Raw genomic sequence first — 23,596 nt, 5'->3', positions numbered from 1 at the left:
GACATTTTCACAATATTTATTCTTCCAATCCAGGAGCATGGAACATTTTTAACCCATTCCAACAATCTTTGTCTTTTTATTGGAATATTTAGTCCATTTACACTCCAACTGATTACTGATAAGGTAAGATTTATGTCTTCCATAAATCCTACCTTCTCAGTAATCACTTTTTACATCTTTTTGGCATTTCCATTACTCCATGACTGTCTTTTCTATTTAAATATTTTCTAATATATCATTTTAATTCTCTCTCTGTTTATTTTATTTTACTTTTGGTTGGTTTTTTAGTGGTTGCCCCAGAGTTTATAATGAACATACTAATTTAAAATAATCTAGTTTTGACTAAGGCTAATTGATTTCAATAGTACACAAAAACTTTGCTACAATGTAGCTCTGTTCCCTGCTCCTGCTTTTGTCCTATTATTGTCAAACAGATTACATCTGTATACATTAGGAGTTCATCAACACAGTTTTATAATGATTGCTTTATAGAGCGGTCTTTTAAATCATATATGAAAAGAAAATGCTTAAAACAAAAATACAGATATATATGTATATGTATATATATATACATACATATGTATATATATACACATATATCTTTTCAGTATTTTTTGCTTTTTCATGTGGATTCAAGTTTTTGTCTAGTGTCCTTATATTCAACTTGGAAGACACTTTAGCACTTCTTGTATGTTAGGTCTACTAATGACAAACTCCCTTGGGTTTTATTTGGAAATGTCTTAATTTCTTCTGCATTTTGAACGGCATTTTTGTTGAATATAAATTTTATGGTTTTTTTTTCTTTCACGCTTGGAAGGCAGTGTCCTTCGATCCTCCATGGTTTCTGAATGAGGATCCATTCTAGGTGATGAATCACTTCTCTTTCACTGCTTTCAAGATTCTCTCTTTGTTTTTGGCTTTAAGCTGTTTGTGTTGTGTGTTGGTCTCTTTGGCTGATTCTACTTGAAATAGTTTGGCTTCTGAAATATGCAGATTAATGTTTTTCATAAAATTTGGAGAGTTTTTTACTATTGTTCCTTCAAATATCCTTTGTGCTCCTTTACCTTCTTTCCTTCTAAGAATTCCCCTATGTGTATGTTTGTATGGCTGTTGATGTCCCACAGGTCTCTTATACTCTTCATTTGTCTAATTTTTTTCCTTCTGATCCTCAGACTGCATAATTTCAATTGCTCTACCTTTAAATTTGCTGATTCTTGATTCCATCGGTTCAAAGAGCTATTGAGCTCTTCTAGTAATTTTTCACTTTAAATATTGTCCTTTTCCAATTATAGAATTTCTATTTGGTTCTTTTTTTTTTTTTTTAAAGATTTTATTTATTTATTTGACAGAGAGAAATCACAAGTAGATGGAGAGGCAGGCAGAGAGAGAGAGAGGGAAGCAGGCTCCCTGCTGAGCAGAGAGCCCGATGCGGGCCTCGATCCCAGGACCCTGAGATCATGACCTGAGCCGAAGGCAGCGGCTTAACCCACTGAGCCACCCAGGCGCCCTCTATTTGGTTCTTTTAAAATAATTTCTATTTTTTTGTTGACAGTCTCTATTTGGCAAGGCATTGTTCTCATACTTTCCTTTAATTCTTTAGATATATTTTCATTTAGTACTTGTCTTTTAAGTCCAACATCTTGGCTTCCTGAAGGATAATTTCTACTACTACTAGTTTTTTCCTCCTGTGAATCGGTCACACTTTCCTGTTTCTTTGCATGTCTCATTCTTTTTCATTGAAAATTGTGCATTTTAAGTAATATAATGTAGCAACTCTGAACACTTATTCCAACATTATAGTTGCTTATTTGTTTACTGACTTGTCTAGACCTTTTTATTGATGTCCATTTCCTGTCCTATATGCAAACTGTTATTCATTCTTTAGAAGGCACAATGTTCAGCTCTTTCACAGTCATGTTAACCCTCCCCATCCAGGGAGGACAATTGTCCTAGCTGGACTTGCTTTGACTTCTCTTTGTCTGTGGAAAGGACTATTTCCTTTTATGTTTATAGATCGTTTACCTCTACTGATACTGTAGTCAGATTTAACACCCACTGCTTGTTAGCTTAGTTTTTGACAATATGCTGGGCCATAAATTGCTCTGGATGATCCAATTAAACTTGGGGTCTATTTAAAGGAGTAGTCTTTGAATCAGTCTTTGAGACTTGCTCTGACTCCAGTAGGGCTCTTCCTAGCTACCTATTTCCCTGGTTCTGTGGAAAGTACAGCTGGCCCACCAATTCCCTCATTGTTATCCATCTCCTCTTAATTGCTGAGCACCAAAATCTCTATTGCTTTTGAAATTTTGATTAGGCTTCAACTTCCACATATTCTATCTCATGTAAGTCAGTCCCCTTGAGGAGAACTACAAAGCCCTATGTCATTCTTATGACCTGTCTCTTTCCCTCACAGAACAACTGCACCACTGCTTTGATTCTGGGGAAAGGGAAAGTTGTCCCCTGCTCCTAGAATGATGTCCTTGCTTTAATAGCATGGCACTAAGCAGGGACACAGCCCCTCAGCTTTCAGAGGTTTTCTCAACTTACCTTTTCAGGTATGGAATGTCTGTTTTATGAATGAGCTGGGGTACAGGCAATCAGCACCCGGTATTCTTGGCCTGTCATAACTGGAGTATTACTTTTGCCATATGTGTGGGTGCTCATAGGTGGAGAACGATAGCAATAGGCTTCTTGGCCACTCGTCTTAAATAGAGCTCTTGTGAACATGGAGCTGGAGAGAGATGAGAGATATGAGCATATTTTCCCTTCTAGGGTAAATCTGTAGACCAAAATTAAGAGTTGAGGGGAAGAGACCATCTCATTGATGGTATCCACCTGGAATAGAGCTTCAGGGAGGGAAAGAGGGGAGATCATATCTCAGTGCCACTGACTCATTGTTCTTACCAAGAGTTCTAGAACTTCTTGAATAAGTGTTTTTCCATGTGTTGTATGCCCTTAGGATTTTCAGACTTTACATGGCTATTTCTTTCAAATAATCTTTGCCTGTTTTGGCTGTTTTGCTTGGGAAAAGGTCTGCAGAGCTCATCTCGCACCATTTCAGAAATGATCTTACTGCATGCACTAAGTTTTGGGATGATTTGTGGCAATAGCTAACTAATCCAAGTCTCTTTCTCCTAAAATGACACCTAACATTTATGGTGTACTCTGCACTTCCCACGGGTTAGATACTATTTTTAATCTTCACTTTACATATGACAAAAGTGAAGCTCAACAAGCAGTGATTTCTCTGACATTAGCCATAGCAACTTTTTTCTAGATAGGTTTCCTAAGGAAAGGGGGGAAAAAGCAAAAACAAACTATTTGGACTATATCAAAATAAAAAGCTTTGGGTTGCCTGACTGGCTTAGTCAGTTGAGCATCTGACTCTTGATTTCAGCTCAGGTCATGATCCCAGGGTTGTGAGATTGAGCCCCGCACCAGCTTGAGAATCTCTCCCTCTGTTCCTTCCCCCTTGGGCTCACTCTCTTTTTTTTCCCCTCAAATGGATAAATCTTTTTTTTTTTTTAAATAAATAGTGTCATTTGCGAATGTTTTCTCCTATTCCATAGGTTGCCTCTTTGTTTTGTTGATTCTTTCCTTTGCTTTGCAGAAGCTTTTTATCTTTTTTTTTTTTAAAGATTTTATTCATTTGTTTGACAGAGATATATATCACAAGTAGGCAGAGAGGCAGGCAGGGGGCGGGGGGTGCAGGTTCCCTGCTGAGCAGAGAGCCCGATGTGGGGCTCGATGTGGGGCTTGATCCCAGGACTCTGGACTCATGACCTGAGCTGAAGGCAGAGGCTTAACCCACTGAGCCACCCAAGCACCCTAGAAGCTTTTTATCTTGATGAAGTACCAGGAGTTCATTTTCACTTTTGTTTCCTTTGCCTTTGGAGATGTCTCTTGAAAGAAGCTGCTGTGGCCGATGTTGAAGAGGTTACTGCCTATGTTCTCTTCCAGGATTTTGATGGACTCCTGTTTCACACTGAGGTCTTTCATCCATTTTGAGTTTATCTTTGTGTATGGTGTAAGAGAATGGTCAATTTCATTCTTCTCTACATAGTTGTCCAATTTTCCCAGCACCATCATTGGTACGAATGTGAATTGGTGCACCCACTTTGGAAAACTGTGGAGATTCCTCAAAAAATTAAAAATAGAGCTACCCCATGACCTGGCAATTGCACTACAGGATATTTACCCCAAAGATATAGATGTAGTGAAAAATAGGGCCATATGTACCCCAATGTTCATAGCAGCAATGGCCACAACAGTCAAACTGTGGAAAGAGCTGAGATGCCCTTTAACAGATGAATAAAAAAAGAAGATGTGGTCCATATATACAATGGAATATTACTCTGCCATCAGAAAGGATGAATACCCAACTTTTGCATCAAGGATGGGGCTGGAAGAGATTATGCTGAGTGAAATAAGTCAAGCAGAGAAAGTCAATTATCATATGGTTTCACTTACTTGTGGAACATAAGGAATAACATGGAGGACATTAGAAGAAGAAAAGGAAAAATGAATTGGGGAAATTGGATGGGGAGATGAACCATGAGAGACTGTGGACTCTGAGAAACAAACGGAGGGTTTTTGAGGGGAGGGGGATGTGAGGATGGATGAGCCTGATGGTGGGTATTAAGGAGGGCACATATTACATGGAACACTGGGTGTTATACCTAAACAATGAATCTTGGAACACTGTACCAAAAACTAATGATGTATTTTATGGTGACTAACATTAAAAAATTTTAAAAACTGCAAAAATAAATATATATAAAAATAAAAATAAAAATTAATAAAAAGCTTTTGCACAGCAAAGGAAACAACTAACAAAAGTAAAAGACAACATACTGAATGGGAGAAGATATTTGCAAATGACATATTCAATAAAAAGTTAGCATCTGAATCATGAAAGACTGTGGACTCTGAGGAACTAACTGAGGGCTTTGAAGGGGAGGGAGGTGGGAGGTTGGGTGAGCCTGGTGGTGGGTATTGTGGAGGGCATGTATTGCATGGAGCACTTGGTGTGGTGCATAAACAATGAATTCTGGAACACTGAAAAGAATTTTTAAAAATAAATAAATAAAATAAAAATAAAAAAAAAAGATTAGCATCCAAAAAACATATAAAGATCTTACATATCTCAACACACACTCAAAACTCCCAAACAATCCAATTTAAGAATGGGCAGAAGAAATGAACAGAAATTTCTCTAAAGAAGACTTACAAATGGCCAACAGACACATGATAAGATGTTTAACCTCTCACTTATCATCAGGGAAATACGAATCAAAACCACAATGAGATATCACCTCACATCATACCTGTCAGAATGACTAAAGTCAACAACACAACGAACAATAGGGGTTGGTTAGGATGCAGATGGAAAAGAACCCTCGTGCACTGTTGGCAGGAATGTAAACTGATGCAGCCACTCAGGAAACCAGTATGAAATTTCCTCAAAAAGTTAAAAATAGAGCTACCCTATGACCCAGTAAATACACTACTGGATATTTAACCCCCCAAAAACACAAAAACACTAATTCAAAGGGACACATAACACCCTTATGTTTATAGCAGCATTACTTACAACCTAAATTATGGAAGCAGCCCAAGTACCCATCACACACATAAACACACACACACACACACACACACACACACACACACTGAAATATTATTTGGCCATTAAAAAAAGATGAAATCTTGCCATTTTCAACAACATGGATGGATCTAGAGAGTATAATGCTAAATGAAATAAGCCAGGCGGAAAGATAAATACTATATGATTTCATTCATATGTGGACTTTAAGAAACAAAACAAATAAAAGAAAAAAAGAGAAACCAACCAAAAAACAGATTCTTAACTACAAAGAACAAACAGATGGTTCGAGGTGGGTGGAGGGACAGGTGAAACAGGTGAATGGATTTAAGAGTACACTTATCTTGATGATCACTGAGTAATATATGGAATTGTCAAATCACTATATTGTATACCTGAAACTAATATAACACTGTGTTATCTACATGGGAATTAAAATTTTTAAAAAATGAAAACAAATTTTAAAATAAAATTTAAAAAATAACAGTGAAGTTTGGAGAAATCCAGGAAATTCAGGAAATTTTCCCATCTGAGTTTCCTCTTTATAAATGCAAGGTTTATATGTGACTCCATTGGGGGAGAGGGAGAAAGTGGACTAGATGGTCTCTAAACTCCTTTTCTGCTCTAAAATCCTAAGAGCTTATGAACCAGGTTGCCACTGTTCTTTCTCATCAGTAGCCTTCAGACCCTTCCTTTTCCAGTATCAACTAGAGTCAGTCCCATCTGCCTTATCTGATCTCTGTGCCTAAGGGCTCTTTCAGAGCATGCATGTACAGCAGGCCAGATATGCAGGAAAATTAAAGCTTAACAAATGACTGACAGGAGCTGATGTATAACTAACTACTCTAGTTTCCTCCTTCCCCAGACTTTCCTTCCAGGTGGTCCAAACTAAGACTGAGAATCTGGAAATACTGCTGTGAAGCAGAAGAAACTTGACTGAGTGAAAGCTGGAGCTGTGCCAGGTGTGGAGAAGGAGTGCACGGTAAAGTGTACCTTGTGAGCACATAGTGAGTCAGCAGTTGGGGAAGCAAGGGAGTGAGAAGATGACCAAGAGCTTTTCACGGGTCAGGAAGGGCTTAGGGGAAGCCAGGTCAAAAGAACTGGAGGAAAAGAACAAAGGATCAGGCACAGGTCTGCTCAAAGCCTTGGTGCTTGGGAGCGTCTAGCCCTCAGTGAGCTTGGGCATGAACAGACAGGGAGTTATCTGTGAAACAGGTCTGTATCTCTTGTCCACACAGAATTCCAAAATATAGATCAACTCTTTTTGTTCATGACTCAATTATGACAACTTTTTCACTATACTTCTATAATACAAATCATAGATGTAGCCAAGAAACCAAGATTGGGGACACATCATGACCTCTGAACAACTACAAGGAACTTACCCCCAGAATGGGGATTTGGAGTAGTGACATTCTCAAGCAGTCCAGCCCTGCCATTCCAGAGAAGGCCCAAGCCCACACAAATCATATATTTGGGGTAATACACCAAGCCCCAAGCCAGACATACTAATAAAGAGGCTTAGCCAATTACACTTCATGTTTCTGTCCATCCACATATTCCCTGCCCTCCAACAGTTCTCCACAGGCCAAGAACATCCAAGTCTTCCAGCCCCCAAAGTCTCCCTTTAGCTTGGCAGGTAAGAGTGCTTGCTTTGGAACCAAAAGGGCTGGGTTGAGATTCTGGCTTATGAGTATGACTTTGGGCAAGTTATCTCCATCTTTGTGCCTCAGTGTGCTCATTTGTAGAAAGAAGATTATAATAATTTTCTGAGGAATAGGGGCACCTGGGTGGCTCAGTGAGTTAAAGCCTCTGCCTTCGGCTCAGGTCATGATCTCAGGGTCCTGGGATTGAGCCCCGCATTTCGCTCTCTGCTCAGCAGGGAGCCTGCTTCCCACCCCCCATCTGCCTGTCTACCTACTTGTGATCTCTGTCTGTCAAAATAAATAAATAAAATCTTTAAAAAAATTTTTTTTTCCCTGAGGAATTAAACAGTGTGTGTAACAAAGTGAAGAAACCTAGCAGATACTATCTCAACCAAGTGATTAAAGTTAACGTCACCAATAATGAACCATCACAGATTCCTAACACAATGCACTGAGAAGTGCACAACATCACTTCTGTGGTATTGCCCAAAATATCAACCTGAATTGAATCATGAAGACACATCAGACGAACCCACATTGAGAGATACTCTACAAAGTAACTGGCACATACTCTTCAAAAATGGCACTTATCTTTGTGTGTTGTATAAGAGAATAGTCCAGTTTCATTCTTCTGCATGTGGCTGTCCAATTTTCCCAGCACCATTTATTGAAGAAACTGTCTTTTTTCCATTGGATACTTTTTCCTGCTTTTTTGAAGTTTAGTTGACCGTAAAGTTGAGGGTCCATTTCTGGAGTCTCCATTCTGTTTTCACTAATCTATGTGTCTGTTTTTGTGCCAATACCATACTGTTTTGATGATCACAGTTTTGTAATATAGCTTGATATCGGGTAATGCAATATCCCCAGCTTCAGCTTTGTTTTTATTTTTCAGCATTCCTCTGGTGATTTGGGTCTTTTCTGGTTCCATACAAATTTTAGGATTATATGTTCCAGCTCTGTAAAAAAAAAAAAAAAATGTCAATGGTATTTTAATAGGAATGGCACTGAAAATGTAGATTCCTCTGGGCACCATAGATATTTTAACAGTGTTTATTCTTCTAATCCATAAGCATGGAATGTTTTCCATATCATTGTGTCTTATACACACTACTGAATCACTGAAAACTACATAAAAAACTAATGATGTACAATATGTTGGCTAACTGAACATAACAAAAATCAATAAACAAAAATAAAATGGAATGGGATTTTAAAAATGACAATGTTATGAAATATAAAGAAAGGCTAAGGGACTATTATAGATTGAAAAAGACTGGCAGAACAGACACATGAGAAAATGCTCCACATCATTTGTCATCAGGGAAATATAAATCAAAACCACAATAAGATACCACCTTACACCAGTTAGGCTAAAATTAACAAAACAAGGAAAAACAAATATTGGCAAGGATGTGGAGAAAGGGGAATCCTCTTACACTGTTGGTGGGAATGCAAGTTGGTACAGCCACTACATCAAAAACTAATGACGCACTATATGTTGGCTATTTGAATTTAAATTTAAAAAGGAAAGAAAAAGACAGGCAGAGACAACTAAATTCAGTACATGATCCAGGATTGTACCCTGGACCAAAAAGGAAGAAAGGCGAAGGAAAGAATTTTTATTTTGTTTTCTTTTGCTATAACAGACTCTATTGGTGCAATTGGTGAAACTTGGTGTGTGTGGATTCCTGGTAGTATTTATTGCATAAATAACTCGTGGCTAATTTAGGTGAGTGCACTGCCTATGTAGGAGAGTGCTGTAGTACAAGCCTTAGTAAGAAGAACTAATTAGAGCTATTAAATTAAGCAATTAATCTGCTCCACAGTCTATTATATATATATATATATATATATATATATCGGTTTAACAGACAGATGTTTGACCCTTGAGAGTGTTACACATTTTTAACAATCCTAAAATCTAATATATTGGCATACAAATGTGTTTACCAAGCTGACACTGAATTTGATCTGGTTTTGCCAACCACTGGGCCAAGCATAGAAATGCAAAGAGATGAGTCCCAGGTCCAGGCCCTTAGGGTGTGTCTGTTCTAATGAGAGAGGCTGAAGATTGCCTTAAAGGCAAGAGCAAGAGGATGCAGGGTACTGATTGGTGAGACAAGAACAACAGGAATTCAAAGGAGGGAAAGGAGTCTGTATAGAATAAAGATAGAAATGAAAGGAAGACATAGCAAGACCAGACTCTGTTTAAAATTACCTTATATGTGTTTTCTATAAAGTGAGTTTGGGCTTGCCTATAAAGGTAAAAAGACAAGAGGTGGCTTGTGTTCAAGGATAGTCCAAGTATCCTCATTTATAATAGCAAAAGATTGGAAACTCGTGGCTAAAGTCACATCCATACATGAGATTACCATGCAGCCATTAAAACAGTTGATTTTCTCCCCGTAAGTCACAATTGTAGTAACTTGGAGGAAGTTGCAACTAGAAAGGGGCAGGAGGGGCAGGCTGGGAGCTGGGACATGTTCTATGTCATGAGGGGTTGGTAGTGACACAGATGTGAACCCCTGCAAAAAAAGCATCAAGCACCACACATAAGATTGCACTTTACTGTATGTGAGTTATAGCACAGTTTTTTAAAGCTTTAAAAAATTATTCTCTTTGTATACGGATGAGTAATTATCCAGGGTATATGTTAAATAAAAAAGTATGCACAACAAAATATAGAATGCAATCTGTGATGGGTGAGGGGGTTCCATAACAGAAATACACACACTTTGATCCTTATGTTTCCCAAACTTCATTAGAAAGGAGTAGGAGAAATGAGGGAGGCATTGTCCCCAGGACAGAAAAGAAGGGGTGGCCGTGGGTTTGGTGAGAAAAGTAATCATCAATAAATGGTGCTGGGAAAACTGGACAGCTATATGTAGAAGAATGAAACTCTGCCATTCTCTTACACCGTACACAAAGATAAACTCAAAATGGATAAAAGACCTCAATGTGAGACAGGAATCCATCAGAATCCTAGAGGAGAACATAGGCAGTAATCTCTTCGATATCAGCCACAGCAACTTCTTTCAAGATATGTCTCCAAAGGCAAAGGAAACAAAAGTGAAGATGAACTTTTGGGACTTCAACAAAATCAAAAGCTTCTGCACAGCAAAGGAAACAGTCAAGAAAACAAACATTCCCACGGAATGGGAGAAGATATTTGCAAATGACAGTACAGACAAAAGGTTGATATCCAGGATCTATAATGAACTCCTGAAACTCAACACACACAAAACAGACAATCATATCAAAAAATGGGCAGAAGATATGGACAGACACTTCTCCAATCAAGACATACAAATGGCTATCAGATACATGAAAAAATGTTCATCATCACTAGCCCTCAGGGAGATTCAAATTAAAACTACATTGAGATATCACCTTACACCAGTTAGAATGGCCCAAATTAGCAAGACAGGAAACAACATGTGTTGGAGAAGATGTGGAGAAAGGGGAACCCTCTTCCACTGTTGGTGGGAATGCAAGTTGGTGCAGCCTCTTTGGAGAACAGTGTGGAGATTCCTCAAGAAATTAAAAATAGCACTTCCCTATGACCCTGCCATTGCACTACTGGGTATTTACCCCAAAGATATAGATGTCGTGAAAGGAAGGGCCATCTGTACCCCAATGTTTATAGTAGCAATGGCCACAGTCGCCAAACTGTGGAAAGAACCAAGATGCCCTTCAATGTGATGAGGGAGCAGGAGGCTGGCTGAGGACAAAGCAAAAGCTGGCGCCTTGCACCCCCTCTTCACCCGCTCCCCTCCATATGTGTAGCATTCCTCAGGCACCCCTGACTTCCATAAAATGATAAATAGTTAACTTGCAGGGATCGCAATTCTGCAGAACAGGAATCTCCCTTGCTCTATAGATGTCCTAGAGACCTAAACAGGGAGGTTACCTTATCAATAGCACAAATTTCCAGAGGCAAATAACTCTCAGTTCCTGAAGCCCTAATGTCTCCCTCCCCACCATAAACTGGAGGAGGCTGAGGTAGAAGGGAATGTAAATGATAGCAGGATCAAAACACCCAACCAAGAATCTCCCAACTATCTTGATGTTAATGCCTGACCTAAAGATGACATTGATCAGGCCATAAGGGCAAGGCCTCCCCCGGCACCTTGTAGGCCCTCCCTAACATGTGAAAACTCTGTTGAAATCTCCCATCCCTTTACCACCTCCCCCCAACCATGGGGTATATAACATGCCTACCCTCACAACCCGGGGCAGCCGCATCTCCGCCTGCCCATGGGCCCTGTCCCCATGCTCTAATAAATCACCTTTTGCACCAGCGACGTCTTAAGAATTCTTTCTTTAGTCGTCGGCTCCGAACCTCACCCCACCGAACCTGACTTAGGTTCTGGGACTTCTTCAAATGGATGAATAAGGAAGATGTGGTCCATATACACTATGGAGTATTATGCCTCCATCAGAAAGGACGAATACCCAACTTTTGTAGTAACATGAACGGGACTGGACGAGATTATGCTGAGTGAAATAAGTCAAGGAGAGAGAGTCAACTATCATATGGTTTCATTTATTTGTGGAGCATAACAAAAAGCATGGAGGACATGGGGAGTTAGAGAGAAGGGGGTTGGGGTAAATTGGAAGGGGAGGTGAATCATGAGAGACTATGGACTCTGAAAAACAATCTGAGGGGTTTGAAGTGACGGGGGGGTGGGAGGTTGGGGTACCAGGTGGTGGGTATTATAGAGGGCACGGATTGCATGGAGCACTGGGAGTGGTGAAAAAATAATGATACTGTTATGCTGAAAATAAATAAATTAAAAAAAAAAGAAAAGTAATCATGTGAGAAAAATGGTCAAGGAAAGGGAAAATCTTAAAGCAAGGGAAAACTTAAAGCATGGAGAAAGTAAGGGTGCTTCCATTGTTACTTTAACACCTCAGATTATGTGTGTCGTGTTGGTTTAAATCATTTTAGACTAACAATTCTGAGGGATGAGCCTAGGCATATGTATGCTCTTGGAGGATGTATTGGGGAGTTTGGATTGGGAGTGGCTTTAAAATTTTATTATTTTCCACAAATAAGTTCCGTGTCAGGTTCTATAGCTCAATTTGTAATAGATTAAAAACTCAACCAAGGACTCATTTATTAAAATTGGATAAACATTTACCCACACACCAACACAGACAAACTTGGCCAGGGCGGCTCAGGAGACCTGCTGTGCAGAGGACAACCATGTGAAACCCCTGTTTAAACCCCCACCCCCCACCCCACGCCTACCCCCATCCCCAGCTGGCCTCCAGCTTCTGGTTGTATGCTGCCACCTAGTGTCCCTTCAACAGACTGACACCAAACACTTTCTCAGAAATGTGAATTCAGAAATAATGGAATACCTAAGGGGAAGAATAAGGCATTTTATTATGATTGAGAATACGTCAGAAACTATTCTATACAGAGGCACCTGGGTGACTCAGTCTGTTAAGCAAGTGACTTAATTTCAGCTCATGTCATGATCTCGGAGACCTGAGATGGTGCCCCATGTAGGGCTGACTCTTAATTTCAGCTCATGTCATGATCTCGGAGACCTGAGATGGTACCCCACGCTGGGTGTGGAGCCTGCTTGGGATTCTTTCTCTCTCCTTTTGCCCCCCCCCCCCCCACACGAGTGCGTGCATACTCTCTCACTTTCTTTCTCTCTCTTTCTCTGTCTTTAAAAAAAAAAACAACAACTGTACATATGCATGGTTGCTTGGGTATATATAAAATACCTCTGGGGAATATAAACAAGCTGTTACCAGGAAGGGGAATTGGGTAGCTAGGAAAACCATCACTGTATACAATTTCATATCTTTTTAAAATTTAAGCCACAATTATGTATTGTTAATTGAAAAAATAAGCAAAGTTTAAAAAGAAAAAAATATATATTAAATTTTGTTGGTATGTTAATTAAGGGACCATTCTTTCTTCATTGATTCATGTACTTACACTTCGTGAAAGCTTACTATGTGCTGGGCACTGTCTGAAGGAACAAAGGCAAAGAAAACAGACACATTCCTGCTGTCCCAGCGTGTAGACTCTACTAAGATGATGGTCTTAGACAGCACATTTGATAGTTAACAGAGCCCAGTGAATCTGGGTCTTAGGATAATGGACCATGGGGAGCAGAGCTCCCCATTCTGTATCACTGAAATTGCAAATAATCATATTCTATTTGCTTTAGACCTATGGTGGGGTCTCCTTTCAGCACTTTAGCTTATTAATATCGCAAGGGTGATCTAATGGGTATTTTATTCACTCTAAAACTTAGACACACACATTCTTCTCAAATATCCATGGTCAATTTACAAAGAGTAGCTGCAAAGCTAGTCTCAAAAAATTCAAAGAATAGGTATTATAGAGATTATATTCTCAGACTACAATGCAATCAAGTGAGAATTTACTAAGTAAAAGATTAATTTTAAAAATTAATTCAAAACTTTAAAAACATGTTTCTAAATAACTCACAGGACAGAGAGTTATTATAGTGGAAATCAGAAAAAATTTTCAAGCTGACAATTATAAAAAGACAATATGCAAAATTTGTAGGACACACTAGTATGATACTTGAAAATTTAAACTTTTAAATGCATATATTAGGGAAGAAGCTTGAATATTAATGAGATAATTAATTAGAAAAAGAAAAAACAGACAACACTCAAAGAAAGTAGGACAAAAGAAATAAATGGGAGAAATTTTAAAATATCAAACAGACACAACAGAGGTATTTAATGAAGCCAACGTTAGTTCTTGTAGGGAAAAAGCAACAAAATTTTTAAATTTCTAGGAATCTTGATCAAGAAAAAAAAAGAGAGGGCACAAATAAGTAATATTATAAGTAAGAGAGAGACTATACCTACAAATGCTAGTGTGATAAGATATGAACAATGTTATGTCAATTAAGTTCAAAACATAGGTGAAATGGACAAAGCTCTCACTAGAAATACACTAAAACTGCATGAAAAAGAAATAGAACACTTGAATAATTAGAAATGGAATCAGCAATTTAAAATAGCCCACATACGGGGCGCCTGGGTGGTCCAGTGGGTTAAGCCTCTACCTTCGGTTCAGGTCATGATCCCAGGGGCCTGGGATCGAGTCCCGCATAGGGCTCTCTGCTCAGCAGGGAGCCTGCTTCTCCTCATCTCTCTCTCTGTCTGTCTCTCTGCCTATTTGTGATCTCTCTCTCTGTCAAATAAATAAATAAAATCTTAAAAAAAAAATAAAATAGCCCACATAGAAAATTCTCCCAGATATGCAAGGAATAGAAAACTCAAACCATACACAAACTCTTTCAGGTTTTTGTTTTTGTTTTTTTTTAATTTCCAACTCCCTTGGTAAGGCTAATATAACCATGAAAGTTTCCAAATAAGTACAATATAAGAAACAAAATTGAAACCTAAGCTCTCTCGTGAACACAAAAACAACCTAAACACCATGTTAGCAAATCAAACCAGCAATGTATAAAAAATGTGCTTTCTGGGGAACCCTCTTACACTGTTGGTGGGAATGCAAACTGGTGTAGCTGCTCTGGAAAACACTATGGAGTTTCCTTAAATAGTTGAAAATCTTATTACCCAGTGATTGTACTACTAGATATTTACCCAAAGGTTACAAATATAGTGATTCAAAGGGGCACGTGCATCTCAGTGTTTATAGCAGCAATGACCACAATAGACAAAATATGGAAAGAGCCAAGATGTCTCATTATCCAGATGAATGGATAAAGATGTGGTATATATACACCATGGACTATTACTCAGCCATCAAAAAAAATGAAATCTTGCCATTTGCAACATCCTGGATGGATGGTATTATGGAGGTATTATGCTAAGTGAAATAAGTCAGTCAGAGAAAGAAAAATACTCTATTATTTCCCTCATATGTGGAATTTAAGAAACAAGACAAATGAATGTAAGGGAAGGAGAAATAAAACAAGATGAAAATTGAGAGGGTGACAAACCATAAGAGGTGCTGAACTCTAGAAAACAAACTGAGGGTTGCAGGAGGGAGGTGGGTGTGTGGATAGGGTAACTAGGTGATGGTTTTAAGGAGGGCACTTGATGTAATGAACACTGGGTGTTATAGGCAATTGATGAATCACAGAATTCTACCTCTGGGAAACAGAAAAAGATGGTGGAGAAGTAGGGAACCCTATTTCAACTAGTCCCCTGAATTGAATTGGATATCTACAAACTATTCTGAACACCCACGGAATCAGCTGAGATGTAAGAAGATATATCTGGATTTCTACAAACAGAATGTCTCTGGTGGGTAGTCAGGAAGATATCAGAAGATCCGCGGAAGGGGGAGGGAGGCTCTGTGATCCTGTGCCACCAGAGCACAAAAGCCTCCTGCCCTGGGGACCAGGCACAGATTCACAGACCTGTAGCAGTAGTGGCAGGGAAAGGACTTTAGGGCAGCTCCCAGACTGAAATCTGGAGCTCCAGGGGTACACGTGCAAACTGAGGGTGGCTGGCAGCTTTAGAAACACAAAGGGCAGAGATGTGTCTGGACCTGGAAGCAAGGGCTGGGAGTGCTGCTATGGGGCACACAACCCAGGTTGCTGCAGTTTTTAGCAGCACAGAAAGAAACAGAGATAATGTGGCCTGGAGAGCTCAGTGGAGAGCAGACTGTTTTCTCTCGGTTCTGAGACAAAAGTTTGGATACAGTTACTTCTGCTCTGACTTTCAGAAGAGACACTGAGAGTCACTAGTGAAAGACACCAGAGAAAGAAGCCCCCCAAAACTAGTTTTCACAGAGACCCCCCACCCCGACATACACACAGGGGCAGGGTCACTCTGCCCAGAGTTGCCTGAGTAACAGGATGGCAGATCGCTCCCACAGAAGACAGGCTGGAAGAAAAGAGGCCGACAACCCTAAGGTCCCTATAAAACAGGTGCATCTTGCTTGGGTTGTGGTCAATAATTTGGATTCTGAACATTCCCTCAACCAACCATCAACACAATGACTAAGAGGAGGAATCTCCAACATAGGAAAGAGTCAGAGACTGTGACCTCTGCCACAGAACTAATGGATATAGATATAAGCAAGATGTTGGAAATAGATTTCAGAGTAACAGTTATGAAGACAATAGCTAGAATGGAGAAAACCATCAATGGCTACATAGATTCTCTAAGGGCAGAAATGAGAGCTAATCTAGCAGAACTTAAAAATGCTATCAATGAGATCCAATCTAATATAGATACTCTAACAGCTAGAGTAAATGAGACAGAAGAACTAATTAGTGACTTAGAAGACAAAATGATAGAAAAGAAGGAAGAGGAGGAGGCCTGGAACAAACAGTTTAAAATCCATGAAAACAGAATTAGAGAAAAATAAATGATACCATGAAGAGGAGGAGGCCTGGAACAGTTTAAAATCCATGAAAACAGAATTAGAGAAAAATAAATGACACCATGAAATGTTCTACTGTCAGAATTATTGAGATCCCTGAAGGTGTGGAAAGAGAGGACTAGAAGATATATTTGAGCAAATAATAGCTAAGAGCTTCCCTAACATGGGGAATGAAACAAGCATTTGTGTCCTAGGGACAGAGAGGACCATTCCCAAGATCAAGGAGAATAAACCAACGCCCCAGCATGTAATAGTAAAACTTGCAAATCTTAGAACCAATGAAACCACCTTAAGGGCAGTTAGGGGGAAGAGATTCCTTATATACAGAGGGAGGAACATCAGAATAACATCAGACCTGTCCACAGAAAACTGGCAAGCGAAAGTGCTGGCAAGATATATTCAGGGTACTAAATGAGAAGAACATGCAGCCAAGAATACTTTACCCAGCAAGGCTATAATTCAGAACAAATGGAAAGATAAAGAGCATCCAGGACTGGCAGAAACTGAAAGAATATGTGACCACAAAAGGAGAAAGTCCCCAAAAGTGATATAGAACAGAAATTTACAGAGACAATCTATAGATCAAAGTCTTCACAGGCAACATGATGACAATAAAATCATATTCTTCAATAATCACTCTCAATGTGAACAGCCTAAATGCTCCCATAAAATGACACAGGGTTGCAGACTGGATAAAAAGACAGGACTCCTCTATATGCTGTCTACAGGAGACTCATTTTGAACCTAAAGATTCGCTCAGACTGAAAGTGAAGGTATAGAGAACCATCTTTCATAACAACAGACCCCAAAAGAAAGCTGGGATAGCAATTCTGATAACAGACAAATTAGACTTTAAGCTAAAGACTTTAGTTATAGATATAGAAGGACACTATATTATTCTTAAAGGGTCTATCCAACAAGAAGATCTAACAACTGTAAATATCTATATCCCCAACATGGGAGCAGCCAAATACATAAGCAAACCTTTAACCAAAATAAAGAGACATATTGATAATATGTCAATTACAGGAGATCATATCACTCCACTCTCAGCAATAGAGAGATCAATTAAGCAGAAAATCAACAAAGAAACAAGAGCTTTGAATGACACATTGGAACAGATGGACCTCATAGATATATAAAGAATATTCCAGGGGAGCCTGGGTGGCTCAGTGGGTTAAAGCCTCTGCCTTCAGCTCGGGTCATGATCTCAGGGTCCTGGCATCGAGTCCTGCATCAAGCTCTCTGCTCGGGTAGCCTGCTTCCCTTCCTCTATCTCTGCCTGCCTCTCTGCCTGCTTGTGATCTCCGTCTGTGAAGTGAATAAATAAAATATTAAAAAAAAGAATATTCCACCTTAGCACAAGAGAATACTCATTCTTCTCCAGTGCATATAAAACTTTCTCCAGAGTAGATCCCATACTGGGTCACAAACCAGGTCTCCACCAGTACTAAAAGATTTAGATTATTATCTCCATAATCTCAGACCACAATGCTTTGTAACTGGAACTCAACCACAAGAAAAAGTTTGGAAGGAATTGAAACACTTGAAATCTAAGATAATCCTGTTCAAGAATGTTTAGATCAACCAGGAAATCAAAGAAGAACTTAAACAATTCATGAAAAAGAATAAGAATGAAAACACATCCATCCAAAACTTATGGGGTATGACAAAGGCAGTCCTACGGTAGAAATACATAGCCATCCAAGCTTCACTCTATTTTTTTAACAGAAAAATACTGGGTACAAAAACTACCTGTACACTTTAAAGAACTGGAAAATGAATAAAAAATTAAGCCTAACCCATGCACACGAAGGGAAATAAGATTAGAGCAGAGATCAATGAGATAAAAACGAGAGATACAGTAGAACACATCAACGAAACTAGAAGCTGTTCTTGGAAAGAATCAATAAGATTCTTTCTCTCAATGTGAACAGCCTGAATGCTCCCATAAAATGACACAGAAGACAAAATGACATTTAGAAGACATTTAGAAGTGGTTTATCGAACCACTGGCCAAACTAATCCAAAAGAGAAAGAGAGGACCTAAATTAATGAAATTATGAATGAAAGGGGAGAGATCATGACTAACATCAAGGAAATAGAAACAAACATCAAAAATTATTATCAACAGTTATATGTCAATAAGTTAAGAAACCTAGAAGAAATAGTTGCATTTCTGGAAACCTATAAACTTCTAAGACTGAATCAGGAAGAAATTGGCAACCCAAATAGACCAATATCTATTAATAGGATTGAAGCAGTGATCAAAAACCTCCCAAAAAACAAGAGCCCAGGACCTCATGGATTCCCTGGGGAATTCTACCAAACATTCAAAGAAGAAATAATACCTATTCTCTGGAAGCTGTTTCAAAAAATAGAAACAGAAGGAAAACTCCCAGACTCTTTCCATGAAGCCAGCACTACCCTGATCCCCAAACCAGGCAAAGACCCCATCAAAATGGAGAATTTCAGACCAATATCTCTGATGAATATGGATGCCAAGATTCTCAACAAGATCCTAGCTAATAGGATCCAACAGTACATTAAAAAGATTATCCATCATGACCAGGTGCAATTTATCCCTGGGGTGCAAGAGTGGTTCAATATTCACCAGTCAATCAATGTGATAGAGCAAATCAATAAGACAAGAGAGAAGAACCATATGGTCCTCTCAGTGGATGCAGAAAGAGCATTTGACAAGATACAGCATCCATTCCTGATTAAAATTCCTCAAAGTATAGGGATAGAGGGAACATTCCTCAACTTCATAAAATCTATCATGAAAAACACAGAGCAAATATAATCCTCAGTGGGGAAAAGCTGACAGCCTTCCCTTTGAGATCAGGAACACGACAAGGATGCCCACTCTTGCCACTGTTGTTCAACATAGTACTAGAAGTCCTAGCAACAGCAATCAGACAACAAAAAGAAATAAAAGGTATTCAAATGGTCAATGAAGAAGTCAAACTCTCTTTGCAGATGACATGATACTTTATATGGAAGACCAAAAGACTCCACCCCCAAACTGCTAGAACTCATACAGCAATTCAGTAATTTGGCAGGATACAAAATCAATGCTCAGAAATCAGTTGCTTTCTTACACGCTAACAATGAAAATATAGAAAGGGAAATTAGAGAATTGATTCCATTTACTCTAGCACCAAGAACCACAAGGTACCTTGGAATAAACCTAACCAAAGAGATAAAGAATCTGTACTTGAGGAACTACAGAACACTCATGAAAGAAATTGAAGACACAAAAAGATGGAAAAGCATTCCATGCTCATGGATCAGAAGAATAAACATTGTTAAAATGTCTATGCTGCCTAGAGCAATCTATATTTTCAATGCCATCCTGATCAAAATTTCACCAGAATTTTTCATAGGTCTGGAACAAACAATCCTAAAATTTGTATGGAACCAGAAGGGACCCCGAATTGCTAAGAAAATGTTGAAAAAGAAAAACAAAACTGGTGGCATCACATTGCCTGATTTCAAGCTTTACTGCAAAGCTGTGATCACCAAGACAGCATGGTACTGGCCCAAGAACAGACACATAGACCAGTGGCACAGCGTAGAGAGCCCAGATATGGAGCACAACTCTATGGTCAAATAATCTTCAGCAAAGCAGGAAAAAGTATCCAATGGAAAAAAGACAGTCTCTTCAATAAATGGTGTTGGGAAAATTGGACAGCTATGTATAGAACAATGGAACTTGACCATTCTCTTACATCATATAGAAAGATAAACTCTAAATGGACAAAAGACCTCAATGAGGCAGGAATCTATCAAAACCCTACAGGAGAACATAGGGAGTAATGTCTTCCATATCATTCATAGCAACTTCTTTCAAACCATATCTCCAAAGGCAAAGGAAACAAAAGTGAAAATGAACTTTTTGGATTTCATTAAGATCAAAAGCTTCTGAACAGAAAAGGAAAGAGTCAACAAAACAAAGAGGCAACTCATGGAACAGAAGATATGAGTAAATGGCATTACAGACAAAGGGCTAATATCCAAGATCTATAAAGAACTCCTCAAACACTCAAAAAACAGATAATCACATCAAAAAAAATGGGCAGAAGACATGAACAGACACTTCTCCAAAGAGGACATACAGACACATGAAATAATGTTCATCATCACTAGCCATCAGGGAGATTCAAATCAAAACCACATTGAGATACCAACTTACACCAGTTAGAATTGCCAAAATTAACAAGACAGTAAGTGACATGTGTTGGAGAGGATGTGGAGGCAGGTGACCCTCTTACACTGTTGGGGGGAACGCAAGTTGGTGCAGCCACTTTGGAAAACAGTGTGGAAATTCCCTAAGAAATTAATAATAGAGCTTCCCTATGACCCTGCAATTGCACTACTAGGTATTTACCCCAAGATTCAGATGTAGTGAAAAGAAGGGCCATCTGTACCCCAATGTTCATAGCAGCAATGAGCACGGTCACCAAACTGAGGAAAAAGCCAAGATGCTCTTCAGCAGATGAATAGATAAAGAAGATATGGTCCACATATACAATGGAATATTATGCCTCCATCAGAAAGATGAATACCCAATTTTTGTACCAACATAGATGGGACTGGAGGAGATTATGCTGAGTGAAATAAGTCAAGCAGAGAGAGTAAATTATCATATGGTTTCACTTACTTGTGGAGCATAAGGAATAACACAGAGGACACTGGGAGAAGGAGGGGAAATGTGAGTTGGGGAAAATTGGAGGGGGAGACAAAGCACGAGGGACTGTGAACTCTGAGAAACAAACAGAGTTTTAGGGGGGGGGGTGGTTGGGTGAGCCTGGTGGTGGGTATTTTAAGGAGGGCATGTACTGCATGGAGCACTGGGTGTGGTGCATAAACAATGAATCTTTGAACTATATCCAGCTAGGCTGTCATTGAAAATAGAAGGAGAGATAAAAAGCTTTGAGGACAAACAAATACTAAAGAATTTGCAAACACCAAACCAGCCCTGCAGGAAATATTGAAAAGGGTTCTCTAAGCAAAGAGAGATCCTAAAAGTAACAGACCAGAAAGGAACAGAGACAATATACAGTAGCAGTCACCTTATACGTAATACAATGGCATTAAATTCATATCTTTCAATAGTTATCATGAGTGTAAATGGGTTTAAAGTGCCCCAATCAAAAGACACAGGGTATCAGATTGGATTAGAAGAAAAAAAGACCCACTGATATGCTTTATGCAAGAGACTCATTTTAGATTCAAAGACACCTCTGGATTTAAAGTGAGGAGGTGGAAAACTATTTACCATGTTAATGGACATCAGTAGAAAGGTGGGTGGTAATCCTTATATCAGACAAGTTAGATTTTAAGCCAAAGACTGTATAAGAGATGAGGAAGAACATTATATCATACTTAAAAAGTCTATGCAACAAGAAGATCTAACAATTTTTAATATCTATGCCCCTAACAGAGTAGCACCCAATTATATAAGCCAATTAATAACACAATCAAAGAAACACACTGACAATAATCCAATAATAGTAGGGGACTTTAACACACACACCCCAAGTGGACAGGTCATCTAAGCAAAAGATCAAGATCAACAAAGAAATAAAGGCTTTTAAGTGACACACTGGATGAGAGGGACTTCATGGCTATATTCAGAACATTCCATCCCAAAGCAACAGAATGCACATTCTTCTTTAGTGCACATGGAACATTCTCCAAATTAATAAAATTATGAATGAAAGAGGAGAGATCAAAACCAATACCAAAGAAATACAAAAAATTATAAGAACATTTTGTGCACAACTACATGCCAGAAAATTAGACTATCTGAAAGAAATGAATGCATTCCTAGAGAAGTATAAACTACTATAACTGAAACCAAGAAAAAGTAGAAAAACTGAATAGACTCATAACCAGTAAGGGGATTATAGCAGTCATCAAAAATCTCCCAACAAACAAGAGCCCAGGGCCAGATGGCTTTCCAAGTAAGTAGACTTCTCAAGGGAATTCTAGCAAATATTTAAGGAAGAATTAATACCTATGTTCCTGAAACTGTTCCAAAAAAGAGACATGGAGCGAAAACTTCCAAGCTCATTTTATGAAGCCAGCATTACCTTGATCTCAAGACAGTACTGGCACAAAGACTCCATAAAAAAGGAAACTATCCCTGATGAACATGGATGCAAATATTCTCACCAAAATTCTAGCTAATATGATCCAACAGTACCTTAAAAGGATTATTCACCACAACCAAGTGGGATTTATTCCTGGGCTGCAAGTTTGGTTCAACATCTGCAAATCAATCAGTGTGATACAGTGCATTAATAAAATAACAAGTACCATATGATGCTCTCAATAGATGCTGGAAAAGCATTTGACAAAGTACAGCATCCTTTCATGATCAAAACCCTCCACAGTGTAGGAATAAAGGATACATACATCAATATCATCAAAGCCCTCTATAAAAAACCCACAGTGAATATCATTCTCAACAGGGAAAAACTGAGAGCTTTTCCCCTAAGGTTAGGGCCATGGCAGGGATGTCCACTATCACCACTGCTATTCACCATAGTACTAAAAGTCTTAGCCTCAGCAATCAGACAACTAAAAGAAATTAAAGGCATCTGAATCAGAAAAGAAGAAGTCAAACTCTATCTCACAGATGATCTGATACTTTATGTGGAAAACACAAAAGACTCCACTCCAAAACTGATAGTAAAGTGTCAGGATATAAAATCAATGCACAGAAATAAGTTGCATTTCTAAGCACCAACAACAAGACAGAAGAAAGAGAAATTAAGAAGTCAATCCCATTTACAATTGCACACAAAAGCTTAAGATACCTAGGAATAAATAAATCTAATCAAAGAGGCAAAGGATCTGTACTCATGAAACTGTAGAATACTCATGAAAGAAATTGAGGAAGGCATGGAAAAACAAATGCTGTTACAATGTCTATGCTACTAAAGCAATCTACACATTTAATGCAAT

The 23,596-nt window shown here is 38.8% G+C and overlaps 1 long non-coding RNA gene across 1 annotated transcript in view; it reads left to right on the top strand.

Annotated features, from left to right (window-relative positions):
- LOC132021663 (uncharacterized) overlaps positions 1-8,420 on the top strand; it is a 45,692-nt gene extending 37,272 nt beyond the window's left edge. The window contains exon 3 of the long non-coding RNA XR_009405421.1: positions 6,471-8,420. This is a non-coding gene — a long non-coding RNA (uncharacterized LOC132021663). The remainder of the gene's footprint in view (positions 1-6,470) is intronic.
- Positions 8,421-23,596: the final 15,176 nt, after the last annotated feature.

Source organism: Mustela nigripes, chromosome 7 (genome assembly GCF_022355385.1).
Source record: "Mustela nigripes isolate SB6536 chromosome 7, MUSNIG.SB6536, whole genome shotgun sequence".
NCBI lineage: Eukaryota > Metazoa > Chordata > Mammalia > Carnivora > Mustelidae > Mustela > Mustela nigripes.
This window is presented reverse-complemented; position numbering and strand designations above follow the sequence as displayed.